The sequence below is a fragment of the Nycticebus coucang genome, chromosome 19, assembly GCF_027406575.1.
Source record: "Nycticebus coucang isolate mNycCou1 chromosome 19, mNycCou1.pri, whole genome shotgun sequence".
Lineage (NCBI taxonomy): Eukaryota > Metazoa > Chordata > Mammalia > Primates > Lorisidae > Nycticebus > Nycticebus coucang.
In genome coordinates this window covers 12,978,849-13,004,795 of record NC_069798.1, presented here as the reverse complement: position 1 = coordinate 13,004,795, position 25,947 = coordinate 12,978,849, and the positions used below count along the sequence as shown (strand labels likewise).

The 25,947-nt window shown below is 39.7% G+C and overlaps 1 protein-coding gene and 1 non-coding gene across 4 annotated transcripts in view; both read right to left on the bottom strand.

Moving 5' to 3' along the window:
* GREB1L (GREB1 like retinoic acid receptor coactivator) overlaps positions 1-25,947 on the bottom strand; it is a 308,414-nt gene that overhangs the window by 188,227 nt on the left and 94,240 nt on the right. The gene's annotated exons all lie outside the window — the stretch shown is intronic.
* Positions 23,506-23,590, bottom strand: LOC128572190 (small nucleolar RNA SNORD62). Its single transcript, XR_008376098.1, has one exon. It is a non-coding gene; the product is annotated as a small nucleolar RNA SNORD62 (small nucleolar RNA).

Below are 25,947 nucleotides of genomic sequence, written 5' to 3'. Positions count from 1 at the left end.
ATAAATAAATAAATAATTAAATAAAATCTGGTAGAAATTATTGTTGATTTTTCCTATGAGGCCAGCATGGCCAATGAGACACCCTTTAAATTGTCATTTAGAGCAGTGTTTCTCACTGAGTCTAGTTGAAAGACTGCATCAAAATCACCTGAAGAACACTTTTCCCTGTAGATTCCTGATTCTCTTTGTGAGACATTGATGAGTCAGTGGGTCCAGGAATCTGCATTTTTGACTACCCCAGAAAGAACATTTAGCAAATAGGCAGCCCTAACTTCAGATGATTCTATTACATTAGAGTCTGAAAAACACTTTTTCGAATTAAAAAAGAGAAGAGACAGCTACTTGGGAGGCTGAGGCAAGAGAATTGCCTAAGCCCCAGAGTTTGAGATTGCTATGAGCTACGACGCCACGACACTCTACTGTGGGCGACATAGTGAGACTCTGTCTCAAAAAAAAAAGTAAAATAGAGAAGAGATCAAAATTGTGTATGATTATTAAATGGGATGCTTATTTGTAAGGATTAACCAAACACATTAAACAGAAAGGAGAGAAAAAGAGGAAAACCCCCCACTGACTGACTTTAGGACTGATCTGACAGCTTTGTACTTCTATCTCCTCCTTTGGAAAATGGAAACAGATCAGTGACGCTGCCTACTAATCCCCTTGCCATTCGGCAGTTTGGTTCATGGAGTGCTCAGAATTCCTCCAAGGAGGTGACTGAGAGCATCAGACTTATGAAAGCCCACTTTGCCATGACAACAGCTACGCGGTCCCAGGATGAACACTACGTCCACCATCTACCTGTGGTATCTGACCTTCACCTTTTCCTCTCAGGCTAGCCCTAGCAGGGAACAAGAGTATTAAAAACAATTAAACATTATTATCAACTAAGCTTTTAATTTTAAAACTGAAAAAAACCTCAAAACACTAAAAATAAACTGCAAAAGAAACCCAACAGCTTTGTGAGAAATATTGTCCTCATAAAGCCTCACAAAATCATTGGTATGAAACATTATGCTTAGGCTCCAAAGACAGGAAGATTTTGCTAAGTTCTATATTCCACTTCCCCCTGAAATGCCTTTTAACCAAGCTTTCAGGGGGATCATTTGCTCCTGCATTCCATAAAGGCTCTGTGTTCCTAAAGAACACTGTGAAATGTTCAACTGTATAATGAGAGGCAGCAAGTCTGTGGAATCTAAGGTAAAGGAGGCTGCAAATATTTGACAGCCCCGTTTCATGGAAAAGCTAACGTTATTGAATATCAATTACGAAAGTATTTCACCAGAGAAGGAATGCCAGCAGGAAAGGGAGTTCTGATGAAGTGGTCCAGGAACATAAAGCGTAAAGGTGAGGGTAGAAAGATATATCTGGATTCTGCAAAGACTTGTTTTGACTACTACAGTATTCTGCTGGTAAGTAAATGCCTGTGAGCCTCAGAAATTATGGTGCTGCTGCTCTGGGTAGCTAAAGTCAGTATATGCTATGGAAGGAAATAAATCACTATATAAATACTAGTCACATTAAGTAGAAGGTACACACAGGTACAAGTACAATCTGACTCCCTGTAAGGGGGACCCAGAAGAAGTTGCTTGCTTATTAAAATTTTCTCACTGCAATATTGTCAGAAGGTCCTGTCACTCTCCCTTGTGAGAAGCTGAGTTGAGTGTCATCTGATTTTGATCCCAATGCTGAGGGATGTAATATGCTTGTTTCTTCTGCATAATGATGCTGATGGACTATAGGTAAAGCAGTCAGTCTTTATAGCAGCTACACAAGTCACTAGACAGGGGGAAGGGAGACACTTGATTCATACAGCCAGAAACAGCAAAAGAGCACGTGAACCTTCAGCAGAATAGGAAGCTTTCCACCAGATGTGAAGAAGTGAAGTTTATTTTTCAATTTCATTTGTTTATTTAAGTAAAAAGGAAGGAGACAGCAGAAGCTTCCCATTCCAAGCTACTCAGGGAATGACTTTTCTTTTCTTTCTTTCTTTCCAAACGAACAAAGCTGGCCATTACAGTTTCCAGAGGGACTTGGAAAGGCACCGATTACATTTCATCTGAAGCTGGTTTAACCTTTGAAACCTGCCAGTAACAGAGGAGACCAAGAGAGAAGGTCAATGCAGCCTTGCTTGTCTGGCATTCTCTCACTGAAAGGATGGAGGATAATAAGGGAATTATTTTAAGAACTGTGAAATGCCATTACAGAGGCTATAATCAAGATCTTCGTACGTTTCGCTTAAACAACCAACAGCTGAGAAACTCTCACATCCTTATGTTATTTTCCCATTTAATCATCATGTATAAGCAGCAGAGTGATACAGCTTTTACACTTGAAACAAAGCAATCAAAGAAAAACGTCTTTGTCCTTGATTCATCCATCTTTTCGCATTATTTTGGTCTGACAAGTGACTTGTTTTAGAATGAAGACCTTGTTACACCCAAAGACACACATCATCTTTTTCAAAAATTGCTGAAGCATTCCTCTGAATGCTGAAGGTATGATAATGCTACTGATAAATAACACAAAATATGCCACAATCATATGTCTCACGGGCAATCATGGTGTCTTGATCATGTATTCATTATCAAAAAGGACAGGCTACAATATAGTGAATGACCTTCCCCTACTATACTCTTACACATGCATTTAAAACAAGCTTACCTCCTCTTCTTTCCCCATCATCACCCCTTGTCCTGCTTATTACAGGGAAAGACTAAATACCATCACTGAGATTAATGGGGCATCAGTAAAGTATTTTAGGTACAAATGACTCACTTTTATGTACTGCCAGAACAACTCAGCAAGGGGTGAGGAAGGAAAAAACCCAAAATTCTCTTCCATTGAATGCATGCAGTGGGTAGGTGATAAATTGATTGTTCTCCTTTAAAGGCCGGATCAGAAAAACAAAGAGAAAAATATTTTCTATAACTGGCTGTACATTTTACTATTTAGTAAACTGTGTTTCCTGCAAATGTTCTATGTCCTCGATATGACTTACCTCCAGTTTTAATTCAAGCTCTCTCAAAAGTTAACTCATTTTGCTAAAAGACGGGACAAGAGTAGCATCGTGGGAAGATTTTTCATCCAGCAAGACAAAATGCAACAGAATCGTCAGGTCCCTCTTTGTAATGGAAGAAGAAAAAGGACTGCATTTGCCATTTTTGGACTTTTATTTTCCTGGAATTTTCTGTTTTTCTTTCTTTTTTTTGAGACAGGGTCTCACTGTGGCACCTTCAGTAGAGTGCTATGACGTCATAGCTTGCAGCAACCCCAGACTTCTGGGATTAAGCCATTCTCTTGCCTCAGCCTCCCTGTAGCTGGGACTACAGGTACCCGTCACAATGCCTGGCTGCTTTTTTGTTATTGTTGTCATTGTTGTTTAGCAGGCCCGGGCCAGGTTCAAATCCATCAGCCCCGGTGCACGTGGCTAGAGCCCTAACTACTGAGCTACCGTTGCTGCCTGATAATCATCACTTCAGTTTATCATCTTTAAAATTTTTCCTATGAGGCCAGGCATGCCTATAATGGTAAAAGGACAAGGTGGGAGGGTCACTGGAGTTCAGGAGATCGAGACCAGTCTGAGCAAAGTGAGTCCCCATATCTAATGAAAATAGAAAAATTAGCCAGGTATGGTGGTGGGCTCCTGTAGTCTCAGCTAGTCAGGAGACAGAGGCAGGAGGATCCTTGAGCCCGAGTGTTTGAGGTTGCTGTGAGCTAGGTTGACACCACAGCATTCTAGCCTGATTCTCACAGCATACAGTGAGATGGTCTCTCAAAAAACAAAACACCAAAAACTGGACACAGAACTGGTAACATATTAAAGTTTAGATCCTGCTCAAAACTCAAGAATTCTAAATTTCGAACTTAAATCCATTTGTCCAAGTATCATGATCAAATGTGAATTAAAATAAGACTGACTGACTCACATGGTTTGGGCTACACATTCTCACAAAAATCTACATCTGTCTCTATAATTACTGCAGTTACTGTAAAACTTACTAATATCACATAATATTGACTGCCCATTTTAACAATTTTTCTTTGTAGAACCTAACAGTTAATCTTTATTTAAAACAAAGGTATAGCTGCCATTTCACAACAGCAGTGCTGAGGCCCCAGGAAAGACAGGGAAAGAAGTGTCTAAAGTGATACAGTCACTGGAAATCTATTATTTTTTAAGAGATGGGATCTTGCTCTGTCACCCAGGCTGGAGCTCAGTTGCATGATCATAGCTCACTGCAGGCTATAACTCCTGGGCTCAAGTGATCCTCCTACCTCAGATCTCCTGACTTGCTGGGATTAATAGTATGAGTCACCAACAAGCCCAGCTCTGGAAATCTATTCTTTAGGCTTCGATGTAAAGGTGTGCCCTGGTGATCATAGTCTCAAAGTCACTAAAATAATACACTGCACATGATGTAAATAATTAACAGATGAACTCAGTTATGTGTGCCTGTGTGTGAAAGTGTGCATACATGCACAACAATGCCACTTTCTAGACATCTGATTTCTGGGAAACCCCAACTACCTACCAGTTAAAAACCTGGGAATAAGAGAAAAATGATTTTTTATAGTGGAATACAAAAGAAATAGAATTTATTTGTAACGTAGGCATAGGCTCGTCCTCAGGTACAAAGCAAAACAGCAGCAGTTTACCAGCAACATGACACACAGATTCCAGGAAGAAGTGATAACCTACCTGAAGGGAAGAGTCTCCATTTCTATAAAAAGTGACAGTAAAACAGAAATATGGCTGCTCAGGGCAGTTAGTGCAGAGGCAAATAACCCTACACTAAATACCTCAGCAGTCCCTGAGGACATCACTGTTTTTCAGCGCAACACAATAGCAGACCTTTGTATTTATGACCTCGAGTCTGTTCATGGGTATTATTTAAAAGACAGAGTATTAACTAATGTATTTCAGGAAGATTGTCACTGAAATGATGTTTCTAAAAAACTTTGAGGTTACAGTTATCTGTAAAATAAACCTATTGAAACTACTTTACCATCCTTATGTTTCATAAAATATATTCATAAAAACCGCTTTCAAAGGTTTTTCTGAATACCGATTCGTTGCTCAGAGTGGTTTCAAGGAATGCTAATATCTTAAATATTATCACTGTTTACAACTAGATTAAATCATACAATTAAAAGTTGAATTTTTGTAAGGATACCTTTTCTGGTTATAGAGATATATGCCTTGTTAAAAAATTGTGTTTACTGGGCAGCACCTGTGGCTCAAAGGAGTAGGGTGCTGGTCCCATATGCCGGAGGTGGTGGGTTCAAACCCAGCCCTGGCCAAAAAACTGCAAAAAAAAAATTGGGTTTACGGGATCTGTTGCACAAGTTTTTGTTGTACTGCAGCATCTCTTCTGCCATACCACTACAATGAAGAACCTTTCCCGGCTTGTAACAAGTTGTCATCTATACTATTATTACTTTCTTAAAAGCAGAGGTACAAACTCAGGTATTAAGGCTTCTGAAGAGCTGCATGAGGAACAGGAAAAACAGCTGCTCGAAATAAAAATTCCCAATTAATTACTCCTCGAACATAATAATGTCGTAGACGTAATCCAGGGGTCTTGGAGGATTCTTAGAAGACAACAGAATAAGAAGATTTCAGAGCAGCTGAAATCTTTAACTCTCTTTCTTTGAAAATCTTCTGTCACAAGTCAGAAGGGTAATGTCTCTTTTCACCAATGAGAAAGCTGTTCTCACACGAGCATAATTAATCTTCTGACACCATGACAAAGAAATTCCTTAAAAGGATTTCTCCGATTTCCTCTCAAGACAGAGGATTGTCTTTATCCATCATCTGTTCTTCCTGATCCCTTCTTTTTGAATATCCACATCAGCAGAATTGTCCATCAGAGGAGACAGCAGGAGGGAAGTCTCTGAATGATTGATAGGGCCCTAACACTCTGCAGGCCTATTTAAGTGCAAGCATCTATTGTTGCAAACTTACTTTACAGCAGTTAAACAAATATAATAGTCACCAATTCAACCATTGTGCAATTCAGACTTGACTAAAACTAGTAACTGAAGTTTGCTAATGACAAGGCACTGATTTGGAAGTTAGATAAAAACTCTACAGATAAATTAGCTTGATGTCTATGTACAAAAAAGAAAATTCTCAAATCTGTGGAACAATATATGCATATTAGAAAGTGTTATATACTAATTAGATTGCATTTAGATGGACATTCCCATTAAAAAATTAGAAAAGTGACTGGGCACCCGTAGCTCATTGGTTAGAGCCCTGGCCCTGTGCACCAGGAGTGGTGGGTTCGAACCTGGACAGGACCTGCTAAACAAAACAAAAGAAAAATTAGGAAAGTCTAATATTGTGATTTTCTTTTTTTATCTTAATGGTTGCTCAATACTTCTTATTTACATTGTGACTGGCTGGATAGGTGGGGAGAGACTGTATATATTACCAACCAAAAAAGAAGCAGGTGCATCAAAGAAAAAAGTACAACTGATGCTCCTTTAAAAAAACTTCAGGGGGGCTCAGCGCCTGTGGCTCAAGCAGCTAAGGCACCAGCCACATACACCTGAGCTGGCGGGTTCGAATCCAGCCCGGGCCTGCTAAACAACAATGATGGCTGCAACCAAAAAATAGCCGGGCGTTGTGGCGGGTGCCTGTAGTCCCAGCTGCTTGGGAGGAGGAGGCAGAATTGCTTGAGCCCAGCAGTGAGAGGTTGCTGTGAGCTGTGATGCCACTGCACTCTTTCCAGGGCGACAGCTTGAGGTTCTGTCTCAAAAAAAAAAAAAAAAAATTTTTTTTTTTCAGGGTGAGTACATCTCATGCCTATAATTCCAGCACTTTGGGAGGCTGAAGCAGGAGGATAGCTTAAGGCCCAGAGTTCAAGACCAGCCTGGACAACATAGGGAGACCCTGTTTCCACACACACACACACAAAATAATAATAATAAAATAAAAACAAGAAAAATTCATTGGACATGGTTGGCACACACCTGTAGTCCCAGCTATGTGGGAGGCTGAGACAGGAGGATTGCTTAAGCCCAGGAGTTTGAGGCTGTAGTGAGAATGGTTGTGCCACTGCACTCCAGCCTGGGTTACAGAGTATAAGCCTGTCTAAAAAAATAAAAAGAAAGAAAGAAAAAATTAAAAAAGAATTTCCAGACTCATCATAATAAATCTTTTCAAAGATTTAAGTATTCTCACCCTCCTCTGTGAAAGAAAATTGAAGGCCATTCCAGACTCCTTTTGAGTACCTGCTACTTCCTGTGGTGGGACTAATGAATCAGAGCAATATAGGTCAGTTTCAAGTGGAGGAGTGAAGCACACTGGGCGAAGGTCCAATCCATGGAAAATGCAAGCCTGGCTCCACTTTCAAAACAATCTACGTGAAATGGAAACAGATCTAGAGATGGGGTGAGAGCACACCCAGTATCAACAGCAGAGGTTACAGCATGTTCTGTGTTCTTACAGATGCTGCCAAGAAAGGCACTTGAGCCCAGACACCAGGACACACTGACACTGTGAGTTCTGTTTGCACCACAGTGACCTTGACTACTCAGTTCTAGACGCACCCTGTGAAAATATTTGTTTACCCTTCCAGTGCCCAAATAGTGAGGCCAGCCCTCCCAGGCCAGGGCCCTCGCTCATTGGTGCTCCCGTTGGTATGGTTAGAAGAACAGGTTGCTACTGCCTGAGCCACTGTGGGGCTTCTTCTCCAGCTGGCCTGCTTTTTCAGGCAATTGCTCCCCTTTCAGCTATGGGGAGCAATTGATGGCTGGCTCACAGCCAAGATCCATGTATTCTGCAACCAGCGGGTTGATTAGTTTCTTTTTATTTTATTTTATAAATTTCAGGTTAATATGAGGGTACAAACAACTAAGTTACAGTATTTGCATTGGTTTGGTAGCATTCCTCTGGTAGTTGCATTCCACACCCAAAGTTACTGTTTTTCTTAAATTGCAACGTTAAATTCAGGATGGATGATCCCTTTGAAAACTTAGGGAAAAAGAGCTACATCCAGGATAAATAACTAAGAAAACTCTTGTGGCTAAAGAAAAATGTTAAGCAATTTGAAAAGCTAGAAATCTAGAGAGAGTGAGCTAGCTGGTAGCAGAAGTAACACAGGACAGGGACTAGATGGGAAATGCACCCACACAGCTGAAAGGGGACTCGGAGGTGTCCCCTCACCAGCAGAGGTCCAGAAAGCTATGAGATTAGGAGAGATGGGTTTTTTATTGGGGGGAGGCAAGAACCAGTCCTTATCATTTTTGTTTGCCTATTATATATCACACAGCATCTTGTCAAGTTGGATATCAATGAACACTGGTTATGAACACTGGTTATAATAGAATTTGAGCAAACAGGCTATGAGTGGCTGCTCAAGGCCAGAGGCATATGACCCAGGAAAAGGACAGGCAAATCTTCCTGGACGTTCTGGAAGTCCTTGAGATTAAGTGCAAATTCAAAAGGACTATCTTCTTGTCTACAATAATCCTTGGAGTTAAGTCCTTCATGAGGACTGCTCATAAAAAACTCAGGGCAACACAGCCATTGCAGTACATTGAGGTCCACAAAGATAGCGCCGAGGCAAGTGAGAGCTGGACGGGCACTGGACTCTGTGCCTCACTGAGGAAAAACACCTAAACATGGGCAAAGGAGATCCTAAGAAGCCGAGAGGCAAAACGTCATCATATGCATTCTTTGTGCAAACTTGTCGGGAGGAGCACAAGAAGCAGCACCCAGATGTTTCAGTCAACTTCTCAGAGTTTTCTAAGAAGTGCTCAGAGAGGCGGAAGACCATGTCTGCTAAAGAGAAAGGAAGATTTGAAGATACGGCAAAGGTGGACAAGGCCCGTTATGAAAGAGAAATGAAAACCTATATCCCTCCTAAAGGGGAAACCAAAAAGAAGTTCAAGGATCCCACTGCACCCAAGAGGCCTCCTTCGGCCTTTTTCTTGTTCTGTTCTGAGTATTGCTCAAAAATCAAAGGAGAACATCCCGGCCTATCCATTGGTGATGTTGCAAAGAAGCTGGGGGAGATGTGGAATAACACTGCTGCGGATGACAAGCAGCCTTATGAAAAGAAGGCTGCAAAGCTGAAGGAAAAATACGAAAAGGATATTGCTGCAGACCGAGCTAAAGGAAAGCCTGATGCAGTGAAAAAGGGAGTAGTCAAGGCTGAAAAAAGCAAGAAAAAGAAGGAAGAGGAGGAAGATGAGGAAGATGATGAGGACGAAGAAGAGGAGGAAGATGAAGAAGATGATGAATAAGTTGGTTCTAGCGCATTTTTTTCTTGTCTATAAAAAGCATTTAATCCCCCGTACACAACTCCTTTTAAAGAAAAAAACTGAAATGTAAGGCTGTGTAAGATTTGTTTTTAAACTGTACAGTGTCTTTTTTTGTATAGTTAACACACCACCGGATGTGTCTTTAGATAGCCTTGTCCTGGTGGTATTTTCAACAGCCACTAACCTTGCCTGGTACAGTCCGGGGGTTGTAAATTGGCATGGAAATTTAAAGCAGGTTCTTGTTGGTGCACAGCACAAATTAGTTATACATGGGGGTGGTAGTTTTTTCATCTTCAGTTGTCTCTGATGCAGCTTATATGAAATAATTGTTGTTCTGTTAACTGAATACCACTCTGTAATTGCAAAAAAAAAAAAATGTTGCAGCTGTTTTGTTGACGTTCTGAATGCTTTTAAGTAAATACATTTTTTTTATTAGTTTTGTTGTCCTTTTCATAGGTGTGAAATTTTTCTTCTTGAGGGGAAGCTAGTCTTTTGCTTTTTGCCCATTATGGATCACATGAATTATTACATTGTTTATCTTTTCATATAATTAGCTGATAAAAAGCTTTTTGTCTACGCACCCTGCATATCATGATAGGGGTAATGAAAGCCAAATTGAGATAGTTTTCATCTATAACTGAAACTCCAAAGTTGATGACAAATTTCACATAGCCCATTTATATTTTACAAAGTGAAGAGTAAGCACTCTACTCACAGCATGGGATTATTAGAATCAAACGTTTTGAAAGTCTGTCCTTGAAGGACTAATAGAAACGTATGTTCCAATCTTTACATGAGGACTCTATTCTTTAACTCCCATTACCATGTAATGGCAGTTATATTTTGCAGTTCCCACATTAAAGAAGACCCGAGAATGTAGACCCAAAAGCGTGAGCTTAAAATACAAGACTGCCATATTGCATTTTTTGATGTTAGTCCTGGCAAAGACTAAGAAAGTGCTGGCTGTAAATGTCTTTTTCCCATTTACCTAAATATGAACTGCTCAGGAAACTTCAGATTCTCCATTTAGAGTATCTTTCATTAATTGGGTCACCCTTTAAAATAATGCCACATTTAAAATCAGTTATATTTTCATGTATTGTGGTTTGCCCCTTTTTAAATCAAATTGATAGGAAAGAAGACACTTAAACTTCGCATCTTAATACAAGTTACTCAATTTATTTGAATTTGATTTTTCCTTACAAAACCCACACTCATTCATTAGAGTCATGTTTATCTGCTTAGCAGTTTAGAGAACAATTTGGCAATTTTGTGGTTTTTGAGATTATCGTTCTCTTAAAGTGCCAGTATTTTAAAATAGCATTCTTGTAATTTTACATGCTTTTGTGGTGGAGTGCTGTTTTGTTATATAATTTTGACTTGGATTCTTTCCATTTGCATTTGTTTATGTAATTTCAGGAGGAATACTGAACATCTGAGTCCTGGATTATACTAATAAACTAATAACTACAGAGGTTTAAAAAAAAAAACTCAGGGCAAAACATCTCATTCTTTTGCTCTTCAGAGATATCTTTGTAAGACAAGGGTCAGCTCTAATGTGGTCCATTACAATTATTTTGAGACTAATTGTGCTTATAGCACTGACTTTGGATTAAGACACACATTGACTGGATCCCGACTTCCCAAGGGCCCATGTGATTCAGTCTCTCCTTGCCTTAGTTAACACATCTGTAAAGTAGGGATAATATTAATAGTCCATAGACTTCATAGGGTAGTTATGAGGATTAAATACAAATCCTGGCATTTGGCAAACATTCAGTACATAACAACTGATTATTATTCATTCTCTGTTGCTCCCTTTCCCCCTCATTCACATAATCCTCTAAATGGGCACATCCAGTTCTATTTCTGGGAGTTTATATTGAGACCCATACATGCACATGCTTACATAAGCAAGTACATATATGGTAGATACAGCTGAGAAAGGAGCAGGCCTAAAAGACTGAGCCAAATGAACTCTTCTGAGCAACTGAGAGAAAAGAATGAAGTTGTTGAGCTGGGTGCAGAGGCTTACGCCTGTAATCTCAGCACTCTGGGAGGCCGAGGCAGGTGGATTGCCTGAGCTCACAGAGTTGAGACTAACCTGAGCAAGAGCAAGACCCCATCTCTAAAAAATAGCTGGGCCTTGTGGTGGGCGCCTGTAGTCCCAGCTACTTGGGAGGCTGAGACAAGAGAATCGCTTGAGGCCAAGAGTTTGAGGTTGCTGTGAGCTGTGATACTGCAGCACTCTACCAAGGTGACATAGTGAGACTCTGTCTCAAAAAAAAGGGGAAGAGAATGGAAGGGAAGGGAAAGGAAGGGAAGATCAGGTCAGGATGGGGTGATATGAGGGCTGGAAATAGACCATTTCTTAGGACTCCATTTGAATGAGTGCAGACTGTGTACGTAATTTTGCTTCACATGGCTCAGCTTCCCGGTTGTCTGGGCACTGTTTTCAGGTTGGCGTCATACAGGGATACTCAAAGTATATTCTGTACTTGCTTTTATCCCACTTAATTGAACGAATATTTATTTCCTTCCTATAGATGCCAAGCATTGAGACTGAGGCTGAGGAGATATATATATATTTAAATTTTTTTTTTTAACCGGAAGTTCACAGTTCAGACAATTCCATACTATGTAGTTAGGGCTCTCACAGAAGAACACATAGTGCATTTCTCAAAACAAAATTAATATGACATTTTAATGAAAAGCATGGGCCAGTCATGGTGGCTCATGCCTGTCATCCTAGTACTCTGGCAAGCCAAGGCAGGAGGCTTCCTTGAGCTCAGGAGTTGGAGACCAGCCTGGGCAAAAGCAAGACCCCACCTCTACTAAAAAAAAAAAAAAAAAAATAGCAAACTTAGTCAGATGTGGTGGCAGGTGCCTGTAGTCCCAGTTACTCAGGAAACTCAGGTAGGAGGATCACTTGAGCCTAGGCGTTTGAGGCTACTGTGAGCTGGGCTGACACCATGGCACTCTGGCCTGGGCAACAGAGTGAGACTCTGTCTCAAAAAAAACTCCAAAATCCTGGGTACGAGAATGGTACAGAGTCAGGACTTCAAAGATGAGCAGTAGTTCACATGACATAGAAAAGACACACCATGTAAAGGAAAAGGCCGGCAGAACAAGGTTCTGTGTGTACTTGAAAAGTTAGGCCAGAGAGTGAAGTTAGGGTAAGAAAAGCATCTGGGCTTTTCTTTCTCTTTCTTTTACAAATAAAGGGGAGTCTTTGAAGAGTGTAGGCAAAAAACAACAGAGCCACTTGATCACATTTTTTTTTCCCCAAAAAAGTTAATTCATGGGACTAAATGCAAGACATTCTGGAGTGGGAACAGGAAGAGGAAGTCACAGGGAGAGAGCTTGTCTAAGGAGATGACTACAATGGTCCAGACAAGAGACAGTGAGACCAGCAGAGACAGTGGAGACGTCATTCACTTGTGACTTACATGGGATGCTGAATCCATGGCGTTTAATGACTCCCCAAACGTGGGATGTGAGGCGGGTACGTCTGGCATAACTGCGAAGTTTCTGGTTTTAGTAAATGTTATGCCATCAGTTTGGATGGGGTAGGTAGTAAGGGAAGCTGCCCTGTGTGTTTGTGTGAATTCATATCATCAGCACCTGAGAGCCTCTTGTTTACCCTGTGCTACTAACACCTGGACTCCGCAGGAGGGAATCTAAGAATAGATTGAAACCTTAGGAAAATAACTTTTTCCAGTATGTTTTTAATAAGCTATTCTTTTACTTTTGCTTCCTTTCCAAAGGAATCCTACGACACCCCCCAATTAATTCTAATTTTAGCAATTGCATCAGAAATTCAAAACGTCATGATTTCATAAACTGAATGGCTCAATGGATGTTGTGGCTTAGATCAGTCTTTGAGACTGAGACAGCCAGATGGAGAAAGAAAAAAAAAAAAAAATGCAGACATCTACCAAAAGGCCACAAGTGCCAAATGGGAAATGAAAGCAAGTTTAGAGAAAGAAGAAAAGGGAACAACAGGCTGGTTAATACCTCTATTTCACTGCCCAGGAAGTTTCTAAATGGGAAGAACTTCTTTGATGATTGGTTTAATACATAAAGGTCCAGGTCAAAGGGAACTTTTTAGAAAGTAGGAGCTGCCTCATTCTCATGTTATTGTTTTACATACTTACCGGTTATGTCAGGCTAAAAGACAATTTGTTTTTAACAATAAACAAGTGTCACAAATATAAATAAAATTAATATGACATTTTAACGAAAAGCAACTTGGGTTATTTACTAAACTACATGGTTATTCAGCATATTTACTTTTATAAAGAGAATATAAAATTATTACTGAGAGTAGGGGAGGATGGCGGACAAAATGCTTAGTTCACAGGCATCTGTGGGGATCTAAGGGAGCAAAAGATGAGAAAGGCCTGGGTCTCTGACTGCAGGAGTCATCATCTCAGGCCTAGATTACCTCCCTCAGGACTTCCTAAAAGAGAGAGAGAAAAATAAATTCTATCTTATTTAAGCTACAATTTCTAGCTCTTTATTCACATTGTCAAACGTAATCCTGACAAAATCAACTCCTTTTAGCATTTTTTCCTATATTTTCTTAGCATCTCAACTTAGTTTTTGTGTATATGTTCGTAATTACTCTCATGAAAAAGTATAACATTGTACATTGCTCTTTTATCAATTTGTGATATTTTCTAAAAAACAATGACACAATCTTTGAAGACATTTTTTAGAATTCTAAACTATGAATGTACCATCATTTATACAACCAAATTCCCTGCTTGGGGACATTTATTAAGTAGTCTTACTTATCAATGGGCATCTTCAATTTATTATAATTTCTAGCCAACATCAGGGATCAAAATTATACAGCTGTTCCCTTCACAACAAGCCAGGATGATAAATATTCTTTGCCATACTGTAGTAATAAGCACTCTGGCCACAAGTTCATGCCATTCAATTTCTGTTAGATTTGAGCACAGAAGAGAAGTCCAAGAAGGAATCTAGCAGATTTTTGGTTATTGGTCCACCAAAGGTGGAGAAGAACAGTAGGTAATATTGCCAATCTACATAAACTTATTATAACTAATGTTTACAAAGACTTCAGACTAGAAAGTTTACTCCCACAAGAAGACTATTGCTCTCTGGCAACTTCTCTAGCCTCATTGGACAGAAATAAGAGGTAGGATTTCTCTACTAAAGAGACTTGGGTGCCATTTAGAAGCTCCAAAACTAGACAATTAGTCTAAACTTGGCAAAATAAGGATAAATATAATAAAGCAAGCTCTTATTTTATTTAAAACCTTTCTGAGACTGTAGCGAGTGTCCTGAGCACAATGAAGTTAGTTGTGTGTATTAAGTTACCAGAATTCACACTACATCATTATGTAACTGCTACTGAAGACTGTGACTCTAGAACCCAGTAAGAGTTCTCATAACCAGCCGTTAACTTAGGCCCGTATGGTCTCTTTCTAGAGTAGACAAGAGGAATAATTCCCTTTATAAACATTTTCAATAATAAGGATTAAAACAAAAACTATTTTCTGGTTGATTTTGAAAGAAACAAAAATTGCCAGCCATCTAGAGTTTCCAGCTACCTGCTATCTATCATATGAATATTGCCTTTCATAATTAATCAAGATTTATCTTTTTGCCAAGAGCCAAATGACACCATAGAAATAGGGACATAACTACATTCGACCTCTTTCAAACTTAACTTCTATTCTTATCCAGAAAGACAGGATAATGACATGCTCCTTCAGTTAGGTTCAGTAAACGTGAATTTGACATCCGTGTACTGAGCATAAAATCATTTCATTAAAGATTATTAGTTCAGAAGCATAAGTAAGAACATGCTCAAATTTTCTAACAATTCAAATATTGTAACAACTTCTCTCTCTAGGAACCAATGAGCCAGAATTCTTAACTACTGGAAATAATAAGGCAAATAAGTATATAAACAGACAGGACAGGCAGCACAAAGCTCATATCCTAAAGGTATTTGCACTTCATTCAAGGGGAGCCATCAGGCACCATCCCAAATTTGTTCATTCTCATTTTAACACAGTTTGAAGAAATTTGCTTATATGATTCCTATCATTTGGTAGATCAAAAGGAGAGGTACGCTAGGGCTAAGGACAATGAATATATCTTCAAGACTTCTAGTTTGACACCAAGAATGAAGATCAAAAATAATTTTTAAAAGGAGAAATAACTTAAAAATGTATAATAATCTGGAGCCATTCAGTTTAGGGGTACATGGTTCTAGTTTATAGCCTAGCCCAAAACTAAGCTGGTGACTATAACCTAAATAATCAAGATAAAGGTATATTAATTAAGCAATTAATAACCCATAACAAAGTTTTAAAAGATTTCTATAAAATTGTACTTTTAAAAATTTGAATATTCTCTCGGAGGCCAATGTGGAAGGATCCCTTGAGCTCAGGAGTTTGAGACTTGTCTGAGTAAGAGTGAGATCCTGTCTCTACTAAAAATAGAAAATAATTAGCCAGGTGTTGTGGTGGGTCCTGTAGACCCAGCTATTCAGGAAGCTGAGGCAGGAGGATCACTTGAACCTAGAATTTAAGGTTGGTATAGGCCATGGCACTCTAGCCTGGCCAACAGAGGGGAGGGGAGAGGAGGGAGAGGGGGAGGGAGGGAGGGAGGGCAGGCAGGAAGGCAGGCAGGAAGGAAGGAAGGAAGGCTCGCTCAGAAAAATCTGAGTAAGAGAATAAGTTCAGGTCAGATGCGGTGGCTCATGCCTGTAAATACTAGCAGTCTAGGAGGCCAAGGCCAGTGGATTGCCTGAGCTCACAGGTTTGAGACCAGCCTAAGAAAAAGCAAGACCCTATCTCTAAAAAAAAAGCCGGGTATTTTGGGGGCTGCCTGTAGTCCTAGCTAATTGGGAGGCTGAGGCAAGAGAATTGCTTGAGCCCAAGAGTTTGAGGTTGCTGTGAGCTATGATGCCAGGTCACTCTACCAAGCATGACAAAATGAGCTCTATTAAAAAAAAAAAAAGAGAGAGAGAGAATAAGTTCCAAAGATCCTTTATAACTTAGAGATTCTATACATTCATGACTCTCTGGAAAAATGAGGAACTCTGTATTCCTCAATAATGTGGGCTATATATATATTTCTCATAAAAACATTTTAAAATTAATATTTTAGTAGGCGGTATACACTTACAGTATCCATGAAGATATATGCACATACACACACACAAAATACCATAAAATTACTTTTCTCCCCACTCAATATCTCTCCTTAGGGACAACCACTACAACCAGTTTTTTGTTTATTTGTCTGAGGGGAGATAGAATAGAATTGTAATATAAATACATGTGTGTATTATATGTATGTATTATAATATGCATTGACACAAATGGTTCCATACTACAAACACTTCTGCTTTTTATGTTTTTCACTTCATAAGAGATCTAGGAGATATTTATATATTAGAATATAGTGTTCACATTATTTTCTATGGCTGTTTAGTATTCCAGGATTGATTTAACCAGTTTGACCAATTCTCTTATTCGCTATTAAGTATCCAATTTTTGGCTATTACAAAGACTGTTGCAATGACTGACTGTATACACAGCCATTTCAAATGGCTTCAGTTCAATAAATTCCTAATAGTGAAATTTCTGGTTATGTATATCTAAAATTTTGATAGAAATTGCTAAATTGCTCTCTTAGAAATTATATTAATTTATGTTCCCACCAACAATGTATAAGGGCACTTACTTCACAATACCTTCACCCATGGAATGTTACTATAACTTTCAGAACTTTGATTTTTTTTTTTTTCTTCTTCTAGAGATGGGTTTCCCTATGTTGTCCAGGCTGGAATGCAGTGGCCATTCAAAGGCACGATCAAAGCCCACTACAGCCTCTGACTCCTGGCCTCAAGTGACACTCCTGCTTCAACCTCCCTAGTAGTTGGGACTACAAATGCACACCAAAGCGCCAGCTTAGAACTTTGATTATTTAATTGAACAAAACCAGTAGCTCTCTGAAGTTTTAATTTGTATTCCTTTTATTGTTTATTTATTTATCTTTTGAGACAGAGTCTCACTATGTTGCCCTTGGTAGAGAGCCGTGGCGTCACAGCTCACAGCAACCTCAAACTCTTGGGTTTAAGCCAATGGTTCTCAACCTGTGGGTCATGACCCACAGGAACCGTATTAAAGGGCTACAGCATTAGGAAGGTTGAGAACCACTGGCTTAAACAATTCTCTTGCCTCAGCCTCCCAAGTAGCTGGGACTATAGGTGCCTACCACAACAACTGGCGCCGTAACCAATATGTACAGGTGCCAAATCTTTGCATTCCTTCTATTCTGAGTGAGGTTAAGCATCTTTTCAAGTTTCAAAAATAGTACTAAAGGGAGAAGCCTGATCTAGGTGAAGAAAACTATGAAGCACTACTTAGGACCACAAAGGAAGGCTAATCTATGTTCTTGGATAAGAATCTCCTAACTGGTAAAATATATAAATCTTTTCAAGTTTTTTTTTTTTGAGACAAAGTCTTACTCTGTCACCCTGAGTAGAGTGCCCTGGCATCACAGTTTGCAGCAACATTAAACTCTTGGACTCAAGAGATCCTCTTGCCTCAGTTTTTCTATTTTTTAGTAGAGAAAGGGTCTTGCTCTTGCTCAGGCTGGTCTCGAACTCCTGAGCTCCAGCAATCCACCTGCATCAGCCTCCCAGAGTGCTAGGATTACAGGTGTGAGCCACCACATCTGGACTTTCAGCTTTTCAAGTTTTGGAGCCGTTTACAGCCTTTCTACGAAATGTCTATTCATATTCTTTAACCCCTTTTCCATTTTTTGTTGGTTGATATAGAAGCATTGATTGCAAATTAAAGAAATTATCCCTTTGTGATGTGAGTTATAAATATTTTTCCAGTTCATTATTCATCTTCTAAGTTATCTATTGTTATATAATGTTTATTTCTATGTATTGAGCATATCAATCTTTTATTTTCAAATTTAGAAAGTTTGTTGTAACTTAGATTAAGAAAAAAATCATGTTTACTACAATTTTTATACTTAAATATTTAATTAGTCTGTTATTTATTTTGGTATAAAATATGGAACATGGATCAAATAATTATTTTTCTAGATTGCATCCAATTAACTAGCTCCTTTCCTGAATAACCTTTTCCCTGCTAATCTAAAAAGTCTTTTTTTTTTTTCAGACAATCTCAAGCTGCAGCCCTGGGTAGAGTGCTATAGCATCATAGCTCACAGCAACCTCCAACTCAGGTTCAATCGATCCTCTTGCCTCAGTTTTTCTATTTTTAGTAGAGATGCGTTCTCACTTTTGCTCAGGCTGGTCTAGAACTTGTAAGCTCAGGCAATCCACCTGCCCAAGCCTCTCAAAGTGCTAGGATTACAGGCGTGATAAAAAGTCTTCTTTATTACATGCTAAATTCCACTGTGCATTTGGATCTATTATGAATTTAATGTTGAATCTATCATAGTTTCGTTTTAGTATCTGATAGGGATTGCCCTCCATACCACTACTGTTCTTATTCAGAATTTCTTCTGTAATTTCTTGCTTAATTTTATATATGAACTTTTAAATCAGCTATTCTGGTTCATTTTACTTTTATTGAGCTCTCATTAGATTTATATATTAATTTAGGAAAAATTTATGGATTTTACCAGTTAGGAGATTCTTACCCAAGAATATAGATCAGCCTTCCTTGGTGGTCCTAAGTAGCACTTCATAGTTTTCTTCACCTGTATTAGGCTTCTCCCCTTAGCACTATTGATACTGACAACCAAAAATGTCTCCAGATATTGCCAGATGTTTGTGGAGGGGCAAAACAATCCCTAGCTTAGGCTCACTAATCTAATCAAGCATACTTCTATTTAAGTTTAATACCAGGTGTTTTGTTGTTTTCTTGCTAATCTAAATAGCATCTTTGCCTCTACTACGCCTTCTAGCTAGTTGTTCGTATATATAATATTATTCACTTTCACATTTAAATTATATGCCCAGTCACTTTCTGAATTCTCGTGTTGTTTATAAGAGCATTTTGTGAGTTTTTGTTTGTTTGGTTGTTTTTGTTTTTTGAGACAGTGTTGCTCTGTTGCCAGGGCTAGAATATAGTAGCCCTGCATTGCATCATAGCTCACTGCAACCTCAGGGTTCAAGCAATCCTCCTGCCTCAGTCTCTCCAGTGGCTGAGTCTATAGGTGTGTGCTACCATCCCAGGCTAATTTTTTCTATTGTTTTGGTAGAGACTAGGTCTTTCTCTTGCTCAGGCTAGTTTTGAACTCCTGACCTCAAGCGATCCTCCCCTCTCAGCCTCCTAGAGTGGTAGGATTACAGGCATGAGCCACAGCGTCTAGCCACCTTATTCTTACAGTATTCATAGTGGCTCTGTTCTCTGATTGAACCCTGACTGATGAAGTGGGCACTCACACACACCTGCACAAAAAATCCATTTATTCATTTAACTTAAAACATACAGGTATAAATTCACTGGCCAATCTGACTAAATGACAAGCACTTTTGATTTAAGTATGAGCCAGCTGTTCCCTATAAAGAATCACATCCATAACATATGATCTATGATTTCCAGTTTCTCTCTATTTAGGGTGAAATAAGAATTTAAATACACTTATGAGAGGCCAGGCATGGTGGCTCAAGCCTATAACCCCAGCGCTTAGGAGGCTGAGGTGGGTGGATTGCCTCCCAGGTTTGAGACCAGCCTGAGCCAGAGCAAGACCCTGTCTCTAGAAAATAACTGGGTGTTGGGGTGGGCACCTGTAGTCCCAGCTACTTGGGAGGCTGAGGCAAGAGGATCACTTGAACCCAAGAGTTTGAAGTTGCTGTGAGCTGAGATGCCACGGCTCTCTACTGAGGGGGACCAACTGAGACTCTGAGAATATATCTAGATTCTTCTGATTCTCCCTATCTTTCATAGTACTTTCACATCTCTGTCAATAGGAATTGTTTTTGGTAACTCACCTTTATCAAGTCTTTCCAAATCATTCAACCTAGTTTTCACAGAAACAATATATTTCATTGCTTATTTAATATCTAATTAAAGTGTGCATTCATAGTAACAACTGGCATGTTTAGTAACTCCTAAAGGGAGAAATGGTTGGGGTGTTAGATTTTAGCCTGACAGCCATGATCATTCAGCCATCAGGCATCTAGTGAAGACATTTCATATTAAAAGAGAGGACAGACTGTTGGTTACTTCTACAAAGTTAAAAGAGCTGTACTTATAATCTGAATCTGACCACATCCCACAAATTGCTTTTGGGATCATGTTTACTTATGATTTACTTCCTCTTCATAAAGGTAGAAAACAGGCTATGCATGAAAAAAGTATCTGAGTTTTATGCTCATTTTACGTTATTTTCAGTTTTCAAAATTTAGATATTGGAAGTTTAGTCAACCTTCCAATAGAACCCAATTGTGACTGGATTTTGACCCACTGATGTGGGCCTGGTCACACTACTTCTCTAGAAGAATCTAGAGCAGTGGTTCTCAACCTGGGGGCACAATCCACAGGAACTGTATTAAAGGGCCGCGGCATTAGGAAGGTTGAGAACCACTGATCTAGAGTAATTTTTAAGAGGCATATAATTAAAAGAACTTAGAAAGGATAAAGTAGAACCTGTAAGGTCAGTATGCTGTCTTTTATCTGGGGTAAAAAACAAAACCAACAATAAGACGTCCAGTCGACCATGATTTAAGGATTAGTCCACTGCTAGTTGCAGTTTTTATGCTTAACTCCTTTTTCTGCTGTAGGCTGATCAAACAGATTTAGGTTCTCTAGACATTTGTTGAATATTTACTACATACTACATTCTGAAATGGCTATTTTCACAGTGTTATCTCATTTAACCCTTACACCAATCCTGAGGGATATGATTTGTCCCCATTTTCTCGCTCTCTCTCTTTTTTTTGTAGAGACAGAGTCTCACTTTATCACCCTCGGCAGAGTGCCATGGGGTCACACAACTCACAACAACCTCCAACTCCTGAGCTTAGGCAATTCTCTTGTCTCAGCCACCCGAGTAGCTGGGACTACAGGCACCTGCCACAACACCTGGCTATCTTTTTGTTGCAAATTGGCCAGGACTGGGTTTGAACCTGCAACCCTCAGTATATGGGGTCGGCACCCTACCCACTGAGCCATAGGCACCACCCTTGTCCCTATTTTCTTTGCTTTTCTTTCTTTCTTCTTTTTTGAGACAGAGTCTTACTTCATTGCCCTCAGTAGAGTGCTGTGGTGTCACAGCTCACAGCAACCTCACTCTTGGGCTCAAGTGATTCTCTTGCCTCAGCTTCCCAAGTAACTGGGACTACAGGCACCTGCCACAACGCCCAGCTATTTTTTTAGAGATGGGGGTCTCATTCTGGCTCAGGTTGGTCTCAAACTTGTGAGCTCAAGCAATCTCCCTCCACAGCCTCCCAAAGTGCTAGGATTATAGGCTTACAGGATTACAGTGAGCCACTGTGCCCAGACTTATTCCCATTATCTGTCTGAGGTTGGGGACTTAACCAAAGTTACCCAGATGTTAGTGGCAGAGTCCAAACTGACTGCAGGTTAGTTCAATGGCTTTACTTCATAACTAAAAGGAACACGAGCAGGAGGTCATATCTCTTGGTCACATGAAAAGCATTTGATAAACTAGTATTTGTTTATAATTATGCAATTATTATACAATGATTTTGAATTTTTGAAACATTATATAACTTTGGATAGGAAATTTTTTTTTTTGAGACAGGGTCTTGCCTTGTTGCCCAGCCTGGTCTCAATCAACTTGGCTAAAGTGAGCCTCCTGCCTCAGTCTTCCAAGTAGCTGGGACTACAGCCATGCACCACTGCACCTAGCTTGGATTGGGAATTATAAAAAATGTATTAGAAAAGAAGATGCCTATTTCAATAAACTTACATCTAGCTGTTAAGAAACAGTGATAACAAGGTTGATTTTCTTTAAGGTCATAGTAACAAATGATGGTAACGTTAGTGGCAGTGTAACTTTGTATTTACTATACATAGATACTTCTTTAACAACTTAAAACAACTTCTGGAAATATTACCTACTGTCTTTTGTAACATCCCAGTAGTAAGGAGGAGATGCTTTTTACTGCCAAGTAACAAGGAACTCATTCTCAGTAAGTCCTAAGAACATAAAAGCATGTGCTAGGACGGTAATAATAATCCCTGTGCCTGAAGTTCTGCCCATTAATCCTAGCTTTGTCCCTTCAGCCACCTTCAAAATGACTCATGGCCATTTGGCAGGAACAAAAAGATCTGGCAGACAAATTTCAGCTGTAATCTTAAGAGTACTCTAACATAATATCACACCTTTTCTGGTTTTTTATTATTTGAGCCAGACTCTTCAACCACTTAAACAACGACTGGAACAAAGAGAAATTGCTCATGCCCTAGTTTGCTGGTATCTTATAACACCAGTACGAACATGGCAGATCTGCTTTTTGCTTATCACAAAACGTGTTTTGCTTGTTTACCCCAATAAGCAGACTACAGGAACTCATTCTACAGTAAAATTAACAGCTATATCCTTCACTTAGCCTCTAAGTTAATTTTGAAGAGATTATTGTTTGTGTCCTTCTATCCAGTTAACAAATAAATCCAAGATCCTGGAACTCTAGTCGTAGTCTCTGGGGAGTTCTGGGTTTAAATCTTCTGATTTGAATTATTTTAACATACATGCATAAACTTCACCTATTTGGGTGAAACTCTCACCAGACCTAGAAAAAAATAAGTTTCCAGTGGTCCCCCATCTCTGTTCTTACTCCTAGCTTACAAGTCATAGAACACTGATGGCCCAAGTTCCTTTATGTGCCATTACAATGACTCCCATAAACATCTTATGATATAGCTATCATTATCCCCATTTTCCAAAAAGGAATTTTTTTTTTAGTCTACTTCTACATTTCCCAAGGAGACTCAGTGGGGGTGAGGGTGCGTGTGTGCAGGGGCTGCTCAGTTCCTCGAGCTTCTGCAATACATGACCACTCACAACATACCTGGAACATACGTCAGGGAACAGGGGAGGCTGTGGCATCAGGCCCAGGAGGATAGAAGCAGACTCTGGCCTACCTTACCAACCTAACCGTGTACCAACTGCCCCAGACATCAGTGTCTGAGGGCTGCATTGGTGCACGGTTAGGTAGGAAAGGTAGGCCAGAGGGCTGCATTGGTCTCCTACTGAGACCACAGTGACTGAGGGCTGCACTGGTTTCTCAGGCACTGTCTTCTTCTTCTCTCTCCTACTGAGACCACAGTGAGGATCAGAATGATCTACTGGAAGTACCACACTGACACCAAAAAAAGGAATTTGACAGCCAAGTGGGATGGCTCACAACTGTAATCCTAGCCTCTGGGAGTCTGAAGTGGGAGGATCACTTGAGGCCAGGAGTTTGAGACTAGCCTGAGCAAGAAGGAGAACCTCCATCTCTACAAAAAGCAAAAAAATTAGCCAGGCATGTTGGTGCATACCTATAGTCCCAACTACTTGGAAGCTGAGGCAGGAGGATCACTGTCAGCTAGGCTGAAGCCACTGCACTCCAACCAGGGTGATAGAGTGAGACCCTACCTCAAAAGAAAAAAAAAAAAAAGGAATTTGAGGTCTAGAGAAGTTGGACGAGTTCCCCAACTTTACACAAATGTAAATAGTCAAATTGAACTCCAAACCAAGATATGCCCTCTCTTCCCTCTGTCACACACTGCTTTCTCTCAAAACATTCTTCGTTATAATACTTTTACAATAAAAAGCAATAAATGCTATTTTAAAGATCAAAAAGAAGAGTAAAAATCTCCTTAAAACAATGATAAAGGCTAGGCGCAGGGGCTCATGTCTATAATCCTAGCACTCCGGGAGGCCGAGGCAGGTGATTGCTTGAGCTGAGGAGTTCAAGACCAACCTGAGCAAGAGCAAGACCCAGTCTCTAAAACAAAACAAACAAACAAAAACTATCTAGGCATTTTGGCGGGCACCTGTAGTCCCAGCTACTTGGGAGACTGAGGCAAGAGGATCGCTTAAGCCCAAGAGTTGGAGATTGCTGTCAGCTAAGAAGCCATGACACTCTACCCAGGGTAAAAAGTAAGACTTTGTCTCTAAAAAAAGATAGAGAAAAGCAATTACACTTGTGCTGCATTTATTATCACTCGCGGCCAAAATGTTAGAAAGTGTTCTACATGTTTATTTTTCTTCTGATTATCAATGCAAAACATGTTCATTATAGGAACTATGGTGAGCAGAAAAAAAGTTACAGTATCTTAAAAAAAAAATCACTCTAATCTCAGTGCTCAGAGGCAACTGCACTGAACGCTCTGGCATGTTTCATTTGAGTTCTGCTTTCTTCTTTCCAGGTCTTATTGTGTGCAATTTTCTTTCACCTAATTGACATCAGCACGCATATTACTCCCAAGCCTCTCGGACATAAAATCATATTGTAAATGTTCCTCTTGTTATTAAAACCTTTTGCTATCCATTGTAATGGGCATTACTGCCCTTAAACTAGGCAAATGCTCCCTGGTCTTGGATGCTGTGTTTTACAGCAACCTTTCTCTGGCCCTTTCTCCGACTCTACACCTCCCATGAATTGAGGGGTCCACAGAGAAAGAAGGTTGTGTCCATGCTGAGTTTGAGCCAGCCTTCTAGACCATTCTCATCCTTCTCATTCTCATGATCTGTGGAATCCTGAAATACCACGGCCAAAAGGCCCTGCTTAGCCCTTCTACCCAGTCCTATCCCCTGAGGGCAGACTGCACAAGGTTGGGGGGCCAGGGGTCAGAGGGTATTGATAGATTTCGGATGTGAGGGTTGTGTAAGACTCTTTTTGCTATGGGCTGCAACAGAACCAGGAGGAATAGGAGCCTGTCTGCTTCTCCCCAAACTACCACATTCCAACATGGAATTCCAAAGAAACTGAGAATTCTATATTTAAAGCTCCAGGTCATTAAGAAGGTGCATGTGTCAAAGTAGAAGAATGAAACATATTTTAGCAGTCTGTCAGCTTGATTTATAACTTTAAAAGATTTAGATATATATTATGTGGGCCTCCCTATGTCCTTTTGCCCCAGGCTCCAAAAATGTTGGGGGTAGACTGGTAACCAGATACATGTGGCCATATCCTAATAGACCTAACCATTCCTCTAATGTTGAACATTTAAATGTTTTCTAAATTTTTATTTTAAATGATATATGTTGAACATCTGTACATAATATTTGCTTTCATTATTGATTACTTCTTATGATATACTCTGAGAAAAATTACTGGGCCAAAAGGTTTTATACTTTTATACCTCTTAACAGCCAACATCTTAAACTGGCAGCTTAATAGGAGATCTCACAGAATGCAATCTCTGCCTCTCTACCCTCCACTTACATGCCAAATCCAGTGACCTACAATAATGGTTACAAAGGCCACACCTTTTTAAAGATATAATTATTTATATGATCATGTTTTTTAAGATGGGAAAACTGACTCACAAAGTATCATTTGATATGAACGCCATTAAATTTCAACCCTTAAAACCAAGAATGGGTAAATCAATGGCCCTCACACCAAATCCAGCCTACAGCCTATTTTCATAAATAAATTGTTTCTGGAACACAGCCGTGCTCATATATTGTCTAGAGCTGCTTTCACAGCACAAAGGCAGAGCTGAGTAACTG